This window comes from Lolium rigidum, chromosome 2 (assembly GCF_022539505.1).
Source record: "Lolium rigidum isolate FL_2022 chromosome 2, APGP_CSIRO_Lrig_0.1, whole genome shotgun sequence".
Classification (NCBI taxonomy): Eukaryota; Viridiplantae; Streptophyta; class Magnoliopsida; order Poales; family Poaceae; genus Lolium; species Lolium rigidum.
In genome coordinates this window covers 10,637,620-10,657,363 of record NC_061509.1, presented here as the reverse complement: position 1 = coordinate 10,657,363, position 19,744 = coordinate 10,637,620, and the positions used below count along the sequence as shown (strand labels likewise).

At 45.0% G+C, this 19,744-nt stretch overlaps 1 long non-coding RNA gene across 1 annotated transcript; it reads left to right on the top strand.

The window, feature by feature from the left end:
- Positions 1-7: 7 nt before the first annotated feature.
- On the top strand, positions 8-1,903 carry LOC124685950. Its single transcript, XR_006997651.1, has 3 exons — positions 8-174; positions 1,182-1,283; positions 1,646-1,903. It is a non-coding gene; the product is annotated as an uncharacterized LOC124685950 (long non-coding RNA).
- Positions 1,904-19,744: the final 17,841 nt, after the last annotated feature.

The following is a 19,744-nucleotide window of genomic DNA, read 5'->3' as shown; positions in this document are numbered from 1 at the left end:
CGGAACGTCGACCACCGCAGGTGCTTCTCGCGATATGAGCCGTGCCCCAACCCGCAATTCCCAATCCTCTTCTCCCCAATTTTAAAAAAAATCGCATCTTCCTTGTGCGGGCAGCCGGAGGAGGGCTGCTGATGGTCGTCGCCGTCGGCAGGATGCACTGGTAGCACGAGGCAGGTGAGATCCGTTCTTCCATCCCCTGCACAGATTTGTAGCTGCAGGAATTTTCTTTGGGGGAAAAATGCGTCTGCTCTGTCATATGTGTAATCGTTCAGTCAATAAATAAATGTTCAGAGTGTTGTGTTGCAATACGAACCAATCTTTTTTCGTGTGTAATTGATCAAAGTGGGTTTGTGATCACAATGATGGCTTGATGATTGAATCTGGTTGATGGATTCATGTGATGATGATTCTTGCGCGATTGCATCTCGTTCAGATGTTATAATAATCAAGCTAGGCATGTGTTGCTCCAGGATTTGATTGCATGAGCTTTTCATGCCGTGCACTCTGCGTTGTCATTCATTTTTGAGCTGTGATGGCTTCCTCTCTAGTTTATTTAAGATGTTTAGTGTCTATTTGGTTAGGCTCGTGAGTTGCTTATTGCTGAAAGAGAAGGTGGCAACCTTAGCATGCGCGTTCACTCATGCACATACAGAAAGTTGCTGTCATTTTTGTATGCATGGTTTCCATTTAGAGCTGGCCATCATGTTTTAATTCTTCTTGTGGAAGGATATCAGGTTGAGGAGGAGGAGTAGATGATGGAGCGTGCAGCTGGGTGCATCTCGCAGCTGCTTTTCTAGCTCCTTAACTCTGTGTTTAATGTGGTTAATTAGCTGAAGTAATCCTTTTGTTTCATAAATAATAAATCTGCTAGTCTAGCGCTGAGCATCATCATGTGTTTGCTAAACCCAGCCAGTGTTGTGGGTGGGTAGCATCGTGCTTGGAGCAGTGAAGAAGATCCCGGCCCAGTACGCGTAGATAATCAGCCAGCGGATCTGATACTAGCTAGCAATATTGAGAGATACATAACTGAAGGTTCTGGAGCTACAAATAGTTCTTAAGACTTGTCTAGTTTATGCAGTACCACAAATTGTTTTGTTTAGATTCTTTTTACATAGTGAAGCAAGAAGTTCATAATATCATACACTCTGGAATATGATTACATTCACTGTGCTTCTTTGCAGTTGTTTCCCCTGCCCATTGTCCTCATCTGAGTCAGCGACAGGCCATGGGACGAAGATCTGATGCACATCCATGATATCTCTTGCCGATTCGACTATCTTCAGGTATGTAGCATTACCATTTGTTGTAGCTAAATATGTTCCTGTTGGCAAGATGATATGCTCATGCCATGTGCTAAATTAACGCAGTCTCCACTTCATACTTCTTCATGCCGGGTGCTCCGGTGGCTGTGAAACGGTAGGTTGTCTCTGTATATAGAGCAGTGACTTGCCTCCTTCCTCACGGTCTCCTCTGGCAAGGTAGACGCCCGGTGAGATATCATCCTCTCCCTGAACCCTTAGACTGAACAAGGACTCTGCACTAGCAGGTGTTTTTTTTGTTGATCTTGAGCATGAATTGGCAAGATGATATGCTCATGCCATGTGCTAAATTAACGCAGTCTCCACTTAATACTTGTTCATGTCAGGTGCTCCGGCTGCTGTGAAAAACGATATGCGGTCTCTGTATAGAGAGCAGTGCCTTTGCCGCCTTCCTCACGGTCTCCCTTGATGTCCTAGACGCGGTGAGATATCAAGTTCTCCCTGAAATCTTAGACTGAACAAGTACTTTGCGCTAGTGGATTTGTTTTGTTGATCTTGAGCATGAATTGGTTCACTAGCGTACGAGCTTCCGTTTGTACTTTCAGATTTATTGCATGGATTTGTTCTAGGTTAAATGCAAGAGTTGATTCAGATTGGGTGTATGGTGTAGTTCAAATTATAGCCTTGTAAATCTTTTATGTGTGGTTGGCCTGTAGCCACTTGACAAGGATTTTGATTGCAGCAAGGTAAAATTGTTGTTGTTTTGATACCCTTGGAACCTGGGTATACATAGGGTTGGGTGCTGCAAGTTCAGAACCTGGGTGACAACACGTGTGCATGTATTCCTGGGTTCAAGATGATTCATTCATTTCCCTTAATTTGTCCATTGTTGTCGTCGGAGGACTATTTGATGTGCATCCACGAGACCACGACAGCCCATGGATGTATGCTCATGCTCAAGACTAGTGTCAGTTGCACACGAATCTGATGCTTGATATGAATGTTGTCTCAGTTGGGTTCCTGTGGTGTCAATTAAATGTTCTTCTTGGAAGAAGAGTAGTGTTAGGAGTGGAGCCGTATTTAATTTAAGTAATTTTGCACGTGTTTATGCACGAGAGTGAGATGATACTTGCTTTTGGTAATATAGTATTTGACAGTGAATAATAGTAGGTGTCATGCCAAAATTTGTTACAAGCTACTAGTGTGCCTGGGAGCTGATTGAGTAGGTCAGTATATAATAAGTAGCAGGGCCGGGCCGGCAAAATATGGGGCCCTGTGCCAAATTTTCAAAAGGGCCCCATGTTTTTTTGGAAAATTAGAATTATAATTGTATGTGGATAATAATAATCGATTAATCTGCTGATGTTACACATGCAAAATACTGGATAGTAGGCTTCGCCCACCAGGCCCTTTGACTCCTCCGTGCGGGAGCTTGTTGAAATCTCCACCGAAAGGTTGATTTTTCTTCTTCTTTTGCTTGCATTTTGGCTGCCATTCTTTATCCAGTAGTTTTCGGCATGGTTCAATGTTGTTGTGTCGTGTCTTGAGAATTGTGAGCTTGCTGGAACCTTGTTATATTGAACTGCTTCTATCTAGCTCAAATGTCAAATATCTTTTGTTTCACCAAATGAATGCCATTTGCTGGAATAGTTGGCTCTAAGTGATAATTCTGTCACTTTTTTATTCAAAATCATGCCATCTTGATTTGCAACTGCTGGATCAGTTTTGCGGGAAAATATTTCATCTGTTTGGTATATGCATAGTAGACATTGCGAACTTGTAACTGTCTGGTCGGTGTTTTGGTACTGCAATACCAGATTATATGTCTGTTGGTGTTCATGCGTGTATGCTAGCTTTGGTTCATTCAAAGGTTACCTTGCATGCAGATGATAAATTTGTTAGCATGGCCTAGAATATGCACAGAGTTGAATACATGCGGTACAGTAGCTAGTTAGTTTACTTGTTGATAATGGAAGAATTACTTCCGGGTGGCCTATGCATCTTGCATTTTAATTGTCTTTGAACTAAAACTAATTCATGCAAGTTTAATCTGCGTAGGTGCAACAGCCAAACTCTGGCGCGCAGCCAAGCCGGAGCTTATCAGCAACGGTTGCCGGAGCCTTGTTACTAAGAACCACAGTGGCACCAGCATACAATGCTCCTGTTGCATCTGTCTCAACTCCACAAGGTTATGTAAGAATCATTTCTTCAACTGTCTCCCTCTTTGTAGCTGCGTAGGAGTTTGATGCAGTGTAGGTGGTTATGCTGGTTGCCCCGAGGACCACCATGGCTACTTGGACGCAGTCGTTCAGTAGATCATCGACATTGCCACCCAAAGGTCAAAATTCTGAATCGATTGCTGCCATGCTATCCTTTGTGCCACGACGGATTGTGTGGTTTGTATCTGGGTTCTGCACTTGTAGTACTAGTATCCATGAGTTTGGTATCTCGTTTTGTGATTCAACAGAATGTCCTGTTTGTATCTGGTTTCTTGTGACCTGATGCTTTTGTTGTACCTTGTGTTATGATGCTCTAGCTGGTGGTTTCTGATTTAGTGGGTGTTGAGACTAGTTGCTGTCTTGGTTTCAAGAATGACTGTTGCTCTCATTGTCGGTGTTGTACAGGCTGAATACATATATTTTAGATGATGTAGAGTATCAAAATTTGAATTTACGTGATCATCTGCTGAGTATATATCATTGAGCTTGTGTTAGCAGGTCTCCATCTTTCTATTGTTTCTTCACCTTGGGCATGCATACTTGTTAGGTTGCTGCTATAGCGAGCTTGCTTCATGTGTGTGATATGGTGAGCTAGACGAGATGGTTTCTGTGGAACCCGAGATGCTATATAGTAGTAGTATCGGAATAAATAAAGATGTAGGTGTTGATGATGTATTTTTTGGTGTGATGTGCAGGTTCTGCGGCTTGTTTGTGATGGTCCTGACGTGGCCTGGTGTTGAGGAGTTTGATGGTGGCGGCAGACAAGCAGTTTGTTTGGTCCGTTGGCTGTCGGGGATATGATGCTCCAGGGGCGTCCTGTGATTGTGTGAAACCTTGTACTCCAGTACTAGTAGTTATGGTATTTATTGGTTCATTGACCTGGCATCTGTATTCGTGACTTTTCATTTGTCCAAATTCTGAGCTGAGGTGTGTATTGTTGTACATGTCACAGGCAAGTGTTAGTGCTTTTGGTTGTCGTCTGATTGTGTGATACAGAAAGTTGGTATAGGTCATGCCAAAATTCGGATGTGTCCATATAACAAAATTTTAATATCTTTTAGTGGACTGAGGCAGTAGTACATAGTATAATGGATTGTGTAGCTTAACCGTCCCAAAACGCGAATGTGTTTGGCAGCGACGCAAGGAAAAAAAAGGCGTCCTTGATCCAAAACACGAATTGGTTTTGCAGCTACTCCAAAACGCGAATTCGAGTACAGGAGAAAAGGATCCAAAATGCGAATTTGTTTGACGCACGAATTCGTTCTCGAGGAGGAAGTTGAGCGGCCCGCAGTGTAGCCGTGGAACCTAACGCTGCCTGGCGCACCGACTGTTACGCCGGTGTTCCGGTTGGTGATTTCGGCCACTAGGTTCCCCACTGCCGCACGCTGACATTTGTAGTTGTTTCTTGATGGGAAATTGAGGAGATGAAATTAAGGGCCAGCTAGCCCATGCGCGAGGTAGCAAAGAGGAAAGTCCAACCACTGAAGAATCAAGGAGTAATCAAGTGAGCGGAGTGTGGCGGATGGATTTCGTGTCGTGGCCGTGGCTATCGTACGTGCATCTTGGCATCTTTGTTTTCTTGTGAGATGATGTTGGAGAAGAAAAATCAAGGCGATTAGCCAGCGTTACACCTCGCGGCCAGTCTGAAAATAGAAAACGGCAAAATATGGATGGAAAGGAGAAACGACTCATCGTAACTACAGGTTTGTTTGGAGCCGCGCGCGCTGCGTAAATTGAACCAGCGCGTGCGTGCGTGCGTCCGACCGACCGACACGCTTTCCTTTTAATTCGCGCGAGAGAAAAAAAATTAAGATGAGGGTTGTCTTAACTAATAAGTAGACGCGAAGCACGGAAGCACGAAGAAAAAAAAGGAGCGATTCCCCCAGATTCGTGTCGCTAGCGCCAACGAGTTTTTGGCCCCGCGTTTTATGTCCAACGAGAAGAGAATCGGAAAAAAAAAAGTCGAACGAAAGGAGCGGGACGCGAACGCGATCTCCTCGCGGCGGGGCGGACGCGATCCGGACGTGAGTGCTGGAGCCAGGCTGGCGCCTTTGGGGCCGGCCGTGAGTGGGCGTGCGCGTCGGAGTGCCAGCCGGTAATTAATTAAGAGCGTGCGCGCGTGCATGCACCGGTAATTAAGACCGATCGATGCAGCAGAAGAAGGAACCACACAGGCACATATTTGTTTGAGACGGATCTCGAGTCCACGGCCTTGTCCAACATCGGCACCCCGGAGGAGGTGCTTTTGAACAGGACCAGCGGCCTGGACATCTCCGTGTCGAGGGCAAGTCCGACTACGTCCGGCGGCCCATCTCCAGGGACGCCTGGAACGACATCTTCTCCTGGTTCAACATGAACGGCTCCGGGCTCATCATGCTCGAGCCCCACGGCGGAGTTCATCGGCAGCGCGCGTCCCCAACGCCGGCCACCACGCCGTACCCGCACCGCGACGCGGCGTCCTCTACGTCATCCAGTACCTCATCTTCTGGCCGGGGGCCAACGGCGCCACGCCGCGGACACTGGCTGCACGACTTCTACGACTTCATGGGGCAGCACGTGACCGCCAACCCGAGGAGGCGTACGTCAACTTCCGGGACCTCGACATCGGGCAGAACGCGGTGGTCGACGACGTGAGCACGTTCGAGAGCGGCGAGGTGCAGGGCGAGCGCTACTTCATGGGCAACTTCCGTAGGCTCGCCAAGGTGAAAGCTCAAGTGGACCCGACGGACTACTTCGAGGAACGAGCGGACCACACCGCCATCTGCTCCACCGACGCAGCCGAGCAGAGAGTTGCTTGCTTGCAAGAGACTTAATTCCATCCTTTTTAGTACTCCTTGGTGGTGACCAGTCGGTGTTAACTTGCATTCCTGACCGACTAAAGCATTATCAAGTTGTAAGACCGTTTAATTACTTTCCTCAATGAATGGTGTATAATAAAGTTGTACCAGTTGCCTGGATTGCGACAACATGTATATGTTACATAGAGTAGTCAGCATGAATGCTTATATTTCTCAAGATAAAACCAAAAAAAGAGAAAGGATGATACCTTATCGAGGGGACAATGATAGGCCAGCCGTCGCATATGGCGTCTATTACTTTGCATCAACTACCGATATATTTGTATTATCGACCTACCGATTAATTTGTATCATTTGATACAATCTGCGAATGTAAGGTGCTCTGTCTCTACGCTTAGTTTTTTTATAAAGAGAATATATTAACATCGCATAAATACTGGTAATATAGATGTGCACAATCAAAAAAAAATTTCTAAGAAAAGTCCCGCTACGGCCTAGAACCGTGTCTTCATGAATGGCGTGGGCTTAGTGCGGCCTCTTCTCAGCGTTTGGGTTTCTTGGGCGGCATGAGGGCCGACATTGGATTGTCTCCTACTATTGTCTAGGAACGGTCAAACGGTACAATGCACGTTGCACATCCGATGGAGACTATATGGCCTTGCAGTTCCGCTTCTGCCAACTTTCAGGGAGATTAACTCGTAATGGAAAAGGAAAATGAGTAAAAAATTGTGAAAGACAAATAAGTCGACTTTTTAGGGAAGATAAATGACTCAGTTTTGCATTCTTTTTTATTAAAACTAGAGTAGACAATGCTGATTGGTCTTCCGGCCTTTTTCTAGTGGATACTGCTTTAGACTAGTCACAATGGAGAGTATCATATAGTAGTATCATGCATATGATACTAGTGTACGATATTATCTTCACAATACATAGTATCATGTAGTATCATATGTTACATGTATTTAATGGTTTGTAGAATCCCAATACAAAAGTGTGTACAAGATTTGTTTGGCATTAATTTTTCTATTTCTACGTGCTATGATATGGTATCTACCTATGATAGCACTATCATCTCTTTCATCATTAATTGATATGACACATCAGCATTTTGCATGCATGCAGTGCATGATATTACTTATGATACTGCAATTGTGAGTAGTCTTAGTCTAGACCATCAGCCTCACCCTAGGTATTTAATCACCCCCACCCCGAGTTAGTCGCTTCCTAACTAAAGAAAAAAGGAAATAAAAGAGAAAAATCCCAAGTTAGCCATCGGAGGAAAGGCCTAGGTCAGCATAACGCTTCATCTTGGTCTCGCTGAATCCCGCGACAAAATACTCGTCCAGCTCTAATGGCGCTAATGGCGGCGTGAAATTATCTCTTCCTCCTCTTTGTGTATGGCTTAAATAATTGGTATTTGGGGACCCTTGGGGGGGGGGGGGGGGGTCCCAGGCGACCGGCCCTCCTGCCGCACTAAGGGCCGTCCCTAGTAATGAAAGACATTTTGGTTGGTTACATGTGTGACTCACTGATCTTCCAGAGATCTGTGTATCCCTCGCGATATTTTGAATAATTAAAGCAAAGGGAACGGGAGGGGATGCAAGTGAGGGTGCCAAAATCGTCTCATTTTTGTGTAGGTAGTACACAAGTCTCACCGAAAAATTATGTATAGCACTAGGTATAGTTGGTGCTTTGGAAGGAGAGAAGTTCAGATTACACTTTGTTTGGATCACGAAGTAAAAGCCATGAAGACCCAGGTAAATGTGTTTCAACTGAAACCTGAAGTATGGACTTGAAAATCTAACACTCATAAGTGATAACCAACTACTCTCATCCGTCATCGTCCCCCGATCAGCATCCACGCCAAACCTCCCACTCCACCTGACCGGAGTGATAAACCCTCCATAGTCGTCACTCAACGGCGCAGGTGTGGGAGGTGGCAACACATCCGCCTCCCCACCTCCCGCTGTGGAAGCGGTGTAGTAGGCGGTGTCGGTGTCGGAGCCACAATGGGTGAGGAAGGGGTCGGAGCCAGAGGCGGTGTAGATGTAGTAGACGTCGACACGAGCGGCGAATGCGATGGCGTGGAAGAAGAAGGCGTCGGGGTCAGTCCTGGATATGAAACTCCCAACTCCAACCCTGCCACCACCGTAGCCGTGGCCGCAGGTGTAGTAGGAGGGGGCACGGGCGGTGAAGCAGCCCCCCACCACCTCCATGGCGTCTGACGCCGGATCCGCAATTGCGGTGGTAGGAGGAGGCACAGTCAAAGTAGCAGCCTCCCCCACCACCACCGAAACACCTGCATGGGGGGGGGGGGGGGGGTTATGTAGCAGCCTCCCACCATCGCCACATGTTTCGCAGAAGGGGGCACAGTTGCTGTAGCAGCCCCCCTCCGCCACCTCCACGTATATCGTCGCCGACGACCGAGGGGTAGATGGTGTCGTGGACACCACCCTGGCCCGAGTGAACAATTTAATAAATAAGTTGTGTGCATCTTTTGGATGCAGAGACTGAGGCTATTCTCCCATTAAAAAAAAGAGTTTGTGAGAGTTACGAGTTAGTGTCACATGTTTGCCGAGAACACGTTGAAAATGGCGAGGAATTGTTTTAATAGAAGATACCTGATCTGTTTATCATAAATTATGTTATCATATCTACACTAGCTAATTCCCTTACTAATATCCTCTCCTAAACTTACATTATCCTTCAAGATTTTATTTTTGTGAGCCTTTCTTGTTGGTTAAGTAGATTGTTGCAAAACATAGATACAGAATACCAAAATATAATAAGCTGATATCTAAATATATATCCAAATGATCTTATTGATGTAAGCTTTCTAGGTAGTTTCTATCGTAGTAACCTCATGCCCAATTAATCGTATTCACCAACCGCGGTGTAAGTCACATCTCACACCATCTGTAGGACTGTAGCAATATAAATATACTACTCTTCAATCTTCTTTATCATGACTATGACCTTGTATGGATTTGTGCATATGACAGTAACTTGGAAGGTATCTGTACTAACAAAAGACACAAGAATCAGATACCTAGAAGTTGAGTACTAGTAAAAAAGAATGCGAAATTGGATTAAGAAGCAAGATTTATTGGAATGGAAGGCACCAGGAGGTCTTATCTAAGAAAAGTATTGTGTCAGTGTACAATAAGGCTCTGCCAAGAATTTTCAAAGAGTTGATTGGTTTGCCAAAACCTAGACAGAAGGCTTGAAATATAAGTCTACTATCTCTTTTAGTCAATAATACTCTGAGTTTAGAAGAAAATCCTAAATTTTTATGGGCCGTAGCCACCTATCTTTGGGCTAGGCGGCATGTGCTAACAATGTAGATGTGCCATGTGCAGGGCTGCCTCCCACCTCGGCAAAATTGTTTGGGAGATGTCAGATGGAGGCGAATGGAGAAAGAGGGGGAGTCTTGATGTAGGGATTTTCTTTGGCCTCGATCATTTCTTTGTTTGCGCGTTCTGTTCAGTTTGGTCATAGTGTCGAGTCCCAGGCTGTCCGCTTGCATCCTTTTCCAAATACCTTCCTCTATTTTAGTATACAATGGATAAAGTATTGCAATTTCAAGAGAACGAACTTGTTGTTGAATGGTTAGAAGGCCAATGGCACCTCCAGACCACCACGGATCAAACTTCAATTTTAACATGGCTTGTGCTTCCATAGTAGGCCTTCAAAACTGAAACATTTGTCTGAGTGAAACACAAGGATGGCTAAGATATATTAAACGGTACGGATAGGGTGTGTGTGTGTGCCTTCATAAGAGATAAAAGTACGTGAGTGTATGTACGTAATTATGAGCGTCTACATTTGTACCGTGTTTTGTAAAAAAACAAAAGGAGATTCTCATATTACTGAAAATCTTCCTCTAACATGTATAACTATTTTTCACTTTTTTAGGAAATCTTGTAAAAATAATATCCTCAATCTTGCATTGGTGGAGCAAGAATTTCTAGCGTGAGTGTGCCGAGCTTAATTCATTCTTTTGACGAGAAATCGAGTCCACTGACAAAGGAAAGGCCATAGGACGGCCTGTGCACCTTGTGACACGCGGACAGCAACAAGGGTCGCCCAAGATACAGACTGAATGTTTATCGTGGTGACACCAACTTGATGTATTTTACGTCAATGCATGCTTCGGTTCAGTGTTTCAGCATCGGATTTACGTATCTGATCGGGTGAACAGACATTGCGATAGTTAGTGTCACATGTTTGCGGGAGGAGAATAAGAGTTTGTGAGAGTGTATTCTCTTGTAAGGCTTTCGTGAACAATTTAATAAAGTAAGTTATGTGCATATTCTGGATGCAGAGACTGAGGCTATTCTTCCATTTCAAAAAAAAAAAAGAGTTTGTGAGAGTTACGAGTTAGTGTCACATGTTTGCAGAGAACATGTTGAAAATGGCGAGGAATTGTTTTAATAGAAGATACCTGATCGGTTTATCATAAATTATTTTATCATATCTACGCTAGCTAATTCCCTTACTAATATCCCCTCCTAAACTTGCATTATCCTTCAAGGTTTTATTTTTGTGAACCTTTCTTGTTGGTTAAGTAGATTGTTACAAAACATAGATACAAAATACCAAACTATAATAAGCTGATATCTAAATATATATCTAGATGATCTTATTGGTGTAAGCTTTCTAGGTAGTTCCTATCGTAGTAACCTCAGCCTCCTCCGGGTGGCGGCGCCGCGCCACTCCGGGGAGCCCCTCCGGCCCGGCCCTCAAGCCCCCTTCAGCCCCTCCCTCCCCTCGCCGCCGCCGCCGGAGATGTCTCCGGGCAAAGCCCGCGCGGCATGGCGGCGGCGGGGGTTGCACATGTGCGCGATCATGGGGGTGGGGGCGGCGCTCTTGATCCTTCTTGTGGTGGTGGTGCGCGGCGTCGGCGGCCGGAAGGCGAGGCGGCGGTGGTGGTGGGGTTGCCGGATCTTGGCCTTGGGGCCTGGAGGCGGCCGGCTGCTGCGCCTTCTCCTCCGCGCGTCGGGATGCTACGTCCGCATCACATGGAAGCCGGGGCGGCGGCCCTAGGCATGGCGGCGGTGACCTCCTCCCCGGAGGTGGACGGCCTTGTTGGGATCTGGGGTGGGGGATCTTGGGATTCCACACAGATCTCCGGCGGTGAAGATCCAGTCGACGACGAGTTTTGGGTGACGGGGCAGCCGGTGAAAACCGTGCTTCGCTCTCGGGCTTGGCGGACGATGGCGACGTCGCTTCGCGTCGTTACCTTGTTGAAGGCATCGTCTTTGCTTGTCTCATCACTCCACTCGGCGAGTTGGAGATGTGCGGCTGCCGGTGAAAATCGTGCTTCGACTTTGGTCGTGGCGGACGATGGCGACGTTATGCGTCGTTACCTTCTTGAAGGCATCGCCGTCGCATCCCGCATCTACTCACTCGTGCTGCTCCGGGGGGAACCCTAGATCGGGGTCTCCCGGATCGGACGATGGCGGCGCTACCTGCGTCGTTCTACCTCTTGGGGCATCGTCTTTGGAGCAGCTGCTGGATGTTGGCGGATGTTGGCGGATGTTGGTGGAGTGGTATTCATCTACCACATTGTTGGCGCTGAGTCTCGGTGGCATGGTGCTGCAGGGTATCAACGACGGATGCGGGATGATGTATGCGTGCAGGATGGTGGAGCCGTATGGCGTCGTGGTGGCATCGACGGCAGGTCTTGCAAGGTTAATGCGAGGATCTCTCTTGAAGATGGCGTCGAGAAAGACGGCGGTAGCAACTTCTATGGCGTGTGCGTTGGCGTGCGCTGAGAGTCTTCTCGACTGGATGTGCTTCTCACCTGCTATTGGGCGGTTTGGGAAGGCATTTAGCTTTTTTGGATGATGTGAGTTGGTGTATTGTCACCCCTTCATCCCACTGTAGGTTTAGTGAGGTGGCTTCGAGGTTGATCTTTTGTATTGTTCTTGTAAGGTTTTGTGAATAATCTAATAAAAAAAGCCATATGCATCCTTTGGATGCAGTGATATCTCCCCCATTTCAAAAAAACCTCACGCCCAATTAATCGTAGTCACCAACCGCAGTGTAAGTCACATCTCACACCCATCTGTATGACTGTAGCAATATAAATATACCACCCTTCAATCTTCTTTATCATGAATATGAACTTGTATGGTTTTATGCATATGACAGTAACTTGGAATGTATCTGTACTAACAAAAGACACAAGAATCGGATACCTAGAAGTTGAGTAGTAGTAAAAAAAGATTACGCAATTGGATTAATTAAGAAGCAAGATTGTTGGAATGCTAGGCACCAGGAGGTCTTATCTAAGAAAAGTATTGTGTTAGTGTACAATAAGGCTCCGCCAAGAATTTTCAAAGAGGTTAAGAAGGCTCAAAATATAAGTCTACCATCTCTTCTAGTCAATAGTACTCTTTGAGTTTAGAAGAAAAGCCTAAATGTTTACGGGCCGTAACCACCTATCTTTGGGCTGGGCGGCATGTGCTAACAATGTAGATGTGCCATGTGCAGGGCCGCCTCCCACCTCGGCACAATTGTTGCCTCTTGTGAGGGTGGTAGGCAATGTCCACCTTCAGCACTCCTATCGATCCCTCCATCGTTGTAAGGCTTGTGGTGCAGTTGTGACTTGTGACTACTGCTCCGCATGATAGACCAACCATGTTTGTGATAGTTTTAAAATTTAATCCTCAGATCGTTTTTTCGCGCAAAATGAATAATCTAAGATGTCTCCTTACCCCGTGATTTAATAAAAATGAACCGTCAGGAAAACAACTATCACAGTCTTCCATAATCGTGACATGCAAGCGACTTCGCATTTGCCTCCATGCAATGTTGGCCATATTTTTGTCACGACCCAGATTGCGGAGGGGATAGTTGTGAGAGATGGAAGGTCTCGCGCGAGGTGGTTTAGGTTTGGGCGCCAGTGCTGCCCTAGGGATAGATCTATTCGAGAGGAAAACCTCCCCTTTTCTCTGTTTATTTCTTGATACCTATTATATGAGTACTACCTGGCTTTATATAGGAGCCAGCCAACTAGAGATAGAAACCTAAACCAACTAGGACTCCTGATTCTAGACAACTACTACCTCCCATCTCAAAGCTTAAAACTTATATTATTTTTTGAAAGTCAAACTATATCAAGTTTGACTAAGCTTTTACCAAAAATCATTGACCTGCAAACTACAAAATTAATATTATTAAATAGATAATAAAATATATTTTCGTATGGTATCTACAAAATATTATATTTATTGATAGATTATTCTAAAAGTTTGGTCAAAGTTTACTTGGTTTAAATTTTTAAAAAATATAAGCTTTAAGCTTTGGAATGGAGGCTAATTGGAAATAAAGAAAGATAAATAATCCTAAGATAGGAAGGTTTAGATTGGCTGTATTGCTTCCTTGCCATGCATGACATCACTCCCCCCTTCGACAAGCAGCTCGTCCTCGAGCTTGAAAGAGAACTAGTCTGCCCAAGAAGACCCAGGAATCGGTGCTTGTTTCTAGTAGATCAGGCGCCTCCTCTTCGGAAGAATCCACCCAACAAGCATAAAGATGCTTGCAAGGATGCCTAGGTGTCAGCTTGTCGTCACAGTTGTAGCAGAGGCCTTTAGCACGCCGCTTTTCCATCTCAACCGGCGACAGCCACATGAGTGGCCGCCTGTATGGCACTGGAACTGTAGCCTTGGGAGGAGCCGCAAGTTCTGGAGTAGACGGCCCCTCCACAGGAGTTCCCCTTGGTCACCAGCGTTGTATCACTAACATCTGGCGTGTCGCACTCCCCGTACGCGCGTGCATGATACATGGCATCCTCTAGCGTTGCCGGCTACATGAGCTTGACATCTGTGCGAATCGACTTATGGAGACCAGCCACAAAGAGCTCCACTTGGTGTGCCTCTGTGAGTCCTTGACACCTGCAGACGAGTTTTAAGAAGTTCTCTGAATCGTGTTATTTCTTATGTAATTTTTATTTGCGGATGGTTATTTAGAGTATCAACAAGTGCAGCGAACAAGCGATAGTCCAGGAGGATTGGGATAACAATTTCGTGTCGCACGTTTGATATGCCTACATGCAGAATGGCGTATTATAGTCCGTCTTGCAGGATGACGTGTCGTGTTTTCTCTTCTCTCTGTATCTTATCCTTTTTCTTGGTGGGACAACACACATTGGCAGAAGCATGGGGCTTCTCACTTGTCAGTCTGTGCGCCATCTCAACTCTCTCATCCAACAAGATAATGCATAGTTTAACGCCATAATCCTAGGATTGTCTACAGATTTTTAGCTGTTTAAAAATGCTCATGGTTACAAAACTGGGCACTCCCTCAGAGAGAATTTATCCTGATGTCTCTCATCCTCATACCTGAACGACATTTCTTGAAGTCTAAGCGTGTGCTTATATCTCGATGACTTCGCAAAAGTTCCATTGGTGTGCCTCGTCGCGAAGACCATGGGGTGATTAATAGGTAAAGCTACGCCAAGGAGTAAAGTAGAGGCCTATATATAGAGAGGCATTTTATGGACTAACAAGGAGTAAAAACAACAAATGTTAAAAGCTAGCTGTACGAGTAGAAGAAATATTTGTTCACATATAATGGGTTTAAGGTTTAATTAATGTTCAATGTTTCCTCCACCAACAATGCATTGATTTTGCTACTAGCGGCAAACAATAACTACGTCTTCTTTTCATGATAGTATAACAAGGGCGTTGAGGGCGTTGATCATTCGTTTACTCCTATTCCCCCTGTCCCTTTTTCCAGGTCTTACTATATTCCTTGGTCGTAAATTTCATAATACAAGCTATATATTATAACATATATATTATTAGAAATTTCATATGTTTAATCTTCTAATGATATACTATTTTTTATGTTCTACAATTTATATGATGTACAAAGCAACAAGGAAATTCATGATCTCCAACCTACAATTGAAGCTACTATGGATGCATTTCTGCCTACCTTAACATGATCAACTAGAGGGGATTTTGTACACACGCGCATGGGCGTGGGTGTGTTCTGGACTGTTGATTTATTCCTCGAGATTTTCGCTCATCTTGGTAGATGAAAAGATTCTTTTCTCTCTCCTCCTTTTATCCGGATCTCAAAGGAAAACAGACGCGGTGGTGGAAACACCCACAACCATACGTGTAAGTACAGAAGTATTTCCTTTAACAATGTGCTAGCCACTTTCCCTGATACTCCAGATAAGATTAAATCAGAAAATGTTACTGGAGCTAGAAATTAAATGATTGACTGAATCAGCTATTGCTTTCCCAATGGCTGATGACTACCTAATTGTTGGTGATGATATATACAATAATGTCTGATGCATTTGCAATGATCTACAAGTGAACAACAACCTTGCCACCTATGACACACCTGCATAGAAAGAATGAACATGGGCCATTTGATGTTAAATAAGTCAAACACATCTGATATTAATGCAGGATTGAATGACGATGCTGCTAGTGATGAAGCTGATGCAAAGGGAATGGAGAAGGATCTCATGATAGATGTCAACAGCTGAAACTCCATGGAACAAATAGATAGAACGTATAGTTTATGTTCTGTCCATGAAGGTTATCTCGCAATAGATAGATTTCCTCACATGATATATGTCAACAAGTGCAACTCCATGGAACAGAATGAACAGATTGTGCCAGTGGTCAACTATGTTCTCCACTCCTGATATTTGTAACTCTGTGCCTTTTAATGAGCATATCATGGCATGTACTTTATTTGGATATAGGTGGGATTAATTCCTAAATAAGGTGGGATGATTTTAGACTAAGGTCTGAGGAGTGTATCTGCAACATTATATTCAATAAATATATTATACATTCTTTAAATATCGGAATTACTAGTTCACATAATAATTCAAATTAGTACAATCTTAAAAAAACAATATATTGACCAACACAAGAAATCAAATGAGGACTAGTGGTTTCATTTCTGGATCCACATCTACTGCTCAACCAAATAATTTTGGAGTTGAAAATGAATAACATGGTCGCAGATTTCATGATGCACCTATAGGTAATTTTCGAACTGTGCCGGTGAATGCTCGGGATCAACCAAATCGTCCCGATAGTCGCACTCTAGGACGACATAGAATCCATCATGACTCTGATCCTCTACAATGATGTTGTGCATGATCATACATATATTCATCAACTCTCACATTGTGTAAACGTTCCATGTTGTAGCAATGTGCCAAAAAATATTCCAACAATTTGGAGCACACCAAATGTCCATTCCAAATCCTTACTAGAGCTCTTTTGTTCCGTTGAACAGAGAGATCTTTTGTTACCTTGGAGGTCAGAGATTGTATTCACAAATGTAGATCACAAAGGATATATACCATCGGCCAGATGGTCCCGTTTGTTGTATTGATGGTCATTTTTCTCATAATTTACCTATCGAGCATTGCCTTTCGTAAACCTTCAAAACACCAGAAATTGTTGAAGCATGTTGATGTCATTGAGAAAACCTGCCATGCCTAAAAAAGAGTGCCAAGTTTTGAGATCAATTGATGCCAAAGCTTCAAATATGATTGTGCACTCTACGACATGTCCTTTATATTTCTCATGCCAAGAAAATGAGCAATTCTTTCATTCCCAATGTATGCAATTGATTCATTCAAGCATCACATGACACACTCTCAAATTTGAAAAGGGAAACAATCAATTAATGTCGTCATCATTTTGTTTTCTTAAGTATTCTTTGGTAAACACATTCACCACCATTGCACAAAACTTGTACCTGGCGTATGCGTTCATGCAAATGTACTCATCAACAAGATCACCATCAACTAACATGCAAGCATCCGAACAGTAACAATTCATTTTTGAATGGAAGAAAACAAAGCTTACCAGTGACATCTTTCTTCAATCTAAATTAACAAGCATAGATTCTCACTCCCTCTAAGATAAACATGAACACATTCTTATACATTCAAAAGCATAAATGGGACATAGCGTGAGTGAAAGCTGGCCTAATTCCCTTGAATTAGTCATTATACAATTGTACATGATGGGAAATCATGTTACAGCCGAGCATATCATGTCTCTTGCATTATGTTGTTCTTCATAGAGTATAAGAGCTGCAATGATCAAAATATTAGTGACATTATCATATGAATCATCAAACGATGCATCGTTATACAACAAAATCATCGCAACTATCTCCAATGATATACACACTAAAATATATGAAGTAATCACTAGTAGGAAAATCATTATAGGTAGAAATGACATCTATGGCGCACCTAAAAAATATGCTCCACAAAAATTATTTCTGTGGCGCACCAAAAATATGCGCCACAGAAAGTCGAAATTCTGTGGCGCATAGATGGACTGGTGCGCCACAGAATGTCTACTTTCTGTGGCGCATGTGGCTGGATGCGCCACAGAAATTCCATGGGCCCACGCGGGGTCCAGCGCTGCACATGGGCGAAGAGAATTCTGTGGCGCATGGTGGCATGTGTGCCACAGAAGTTCAAAATTTTGTGGCGCATGGTGGCATGTGCGCCACAGAAGTTTAAAATTCTGTGGCGCATGGTGGCATGTGCGCCACAGAAGTTCATATTTCTGTGGCGCACCAAAAATATGCGCCACAGAATTCTGCAGGATTTTTTCTCCCCACGCAACTCCACACCCCCCCGTGGATCGCCTTTTTTACCTTTGTACAAAATAAAAGAAATAGATAGAAATTTCAAAAAATAAAATCCTTCGAGATTCCCATATATTATGTCATCTAGCACCACTGAAAGTTAACAAACATGAATTTTGACTTTTTTTGCAAAATTGCGTGGGAAAATCATCAAACTGGATTTCTGGTTGCATACGAACTCGAAAAAAAACGCACAATATATCAAAATGTTCCCAAGGGACAAAACCTATATCCCCATCAACACCATAAGAGAGCGCCTCGCCAAGAGCTAATGACGAGGCGGCGGCGAGAGAAGTGAGCTACATCTGCCGCCATAGTGTCGCCAGCGCTAGCGGTGGCATGTAGCTGATAAACACTAGCGAACAACGTCGCCCACAAAGCCCGGGGCCGCCACCCCGGCATCCAAGGCCTGACACCCCACACCACCAAAAGTCTCCAGGGATGCCGGTCACCGGATGAAGGGCACCAGAGTGTGACCAAAGCCATTGCTTGGTCAAATCTTGACATGGCCAGCCCACTGGCTTGCCATCACGCCCCACCCCTCTTGCAGCGCTTCTTCTCTTCCTCTTGAGCTATGATACAATAGGTTACTTTGTATTAGTACGAGTTTGCTTCCTCCCTTCCTCTTGAGCTATGATATAATATATCATTTTTGTATCTAATTGTTGATGAGTACTATTATTCATCAAGTACTCCGTGAAATTGTTTCTCTTTTTTTTTCAAGCTAGGGTATTGCATTCTTTTAGACGGAAGGCTCAAAATGAGCCCGACTTTGAATTAACAAAGCCATCAACCGGCTAGGAGTTACACCAAGAGTTACAACACACACGCGCCAAGCGCACACCACAAACTACAACAGAAGACAACACAGAAATGTCAAGCGGAAGCGCCATTTTGATCCATGAAGAGGGAGCCTTGTCTTCTGTTGCAGCGGAGCGATCACGACTGGCTCCACGCAAACAAACCTCCCCCGCTCCAAGCCTGCAACCCAAGGGGGGACTCAACGACGGGCCGGCTACCTAGCAGAGCTTGAGGAACCAAAGGAGGGGGTCTTTCGGCGACGCCTCCAAGAAGGTGAATGGCGCAAGAATGCGTCATCATCGTCGGCAGAGACCAAGGTCCTGCAAAGTTTTCACCCAGACCCGAGAACCACCACCCCTGGAGCTCGGGCTAGGTCTAGACCAAATACACAACATCTTCCCCTGGCGTTGGGATAGGCACACCGGCAAGAGCTGCGACCAGACGCCGACCTAGCAAAGCCCCCCAAGGCGCTAGGATGGAAGTCAGCTACCGCAGCAAACCGTGTAAAAGTAGCCAAGCCGACGTTACGAGAGGGCTACGACACCAGCGAGAGGTCACAGAGTGTACCACAAAACACTACTAGAGCAGCTTACACGACGCGAGGCCCGAAAGGGGAGCAGATTGAGGCGGAGGGACAGAATCCATCATTTCGAACAGGAGGGCCATCATCAGGACGCCTTCAACAAGGGAACGACACCCGCAGGTGACGCCGCCACAGGCACAGGCCATAGCCATGCGCTGCTTTCGCCGAGGTCCAAGCCTGGTCAGAAATTCCGGACGCCATCACGAGGGCGCAGAGCGGACAACACTACTAGGAATTGCACTACCACCGGCGCACCAGAAACCATTACCGCCGGCGTTTTCGTGTTCGCCGGCGACCTCCTCGCCGGTGGTAACCCCTTATCGCCGGCATTTTCCAAATCGCCGGCGGTATGTGCCGTTATCCCCGGCGCTTTGCCCAAATCGCCGGCGGTACTTGCTTAGCACCGGCAGCCTACCAATTCGCCGG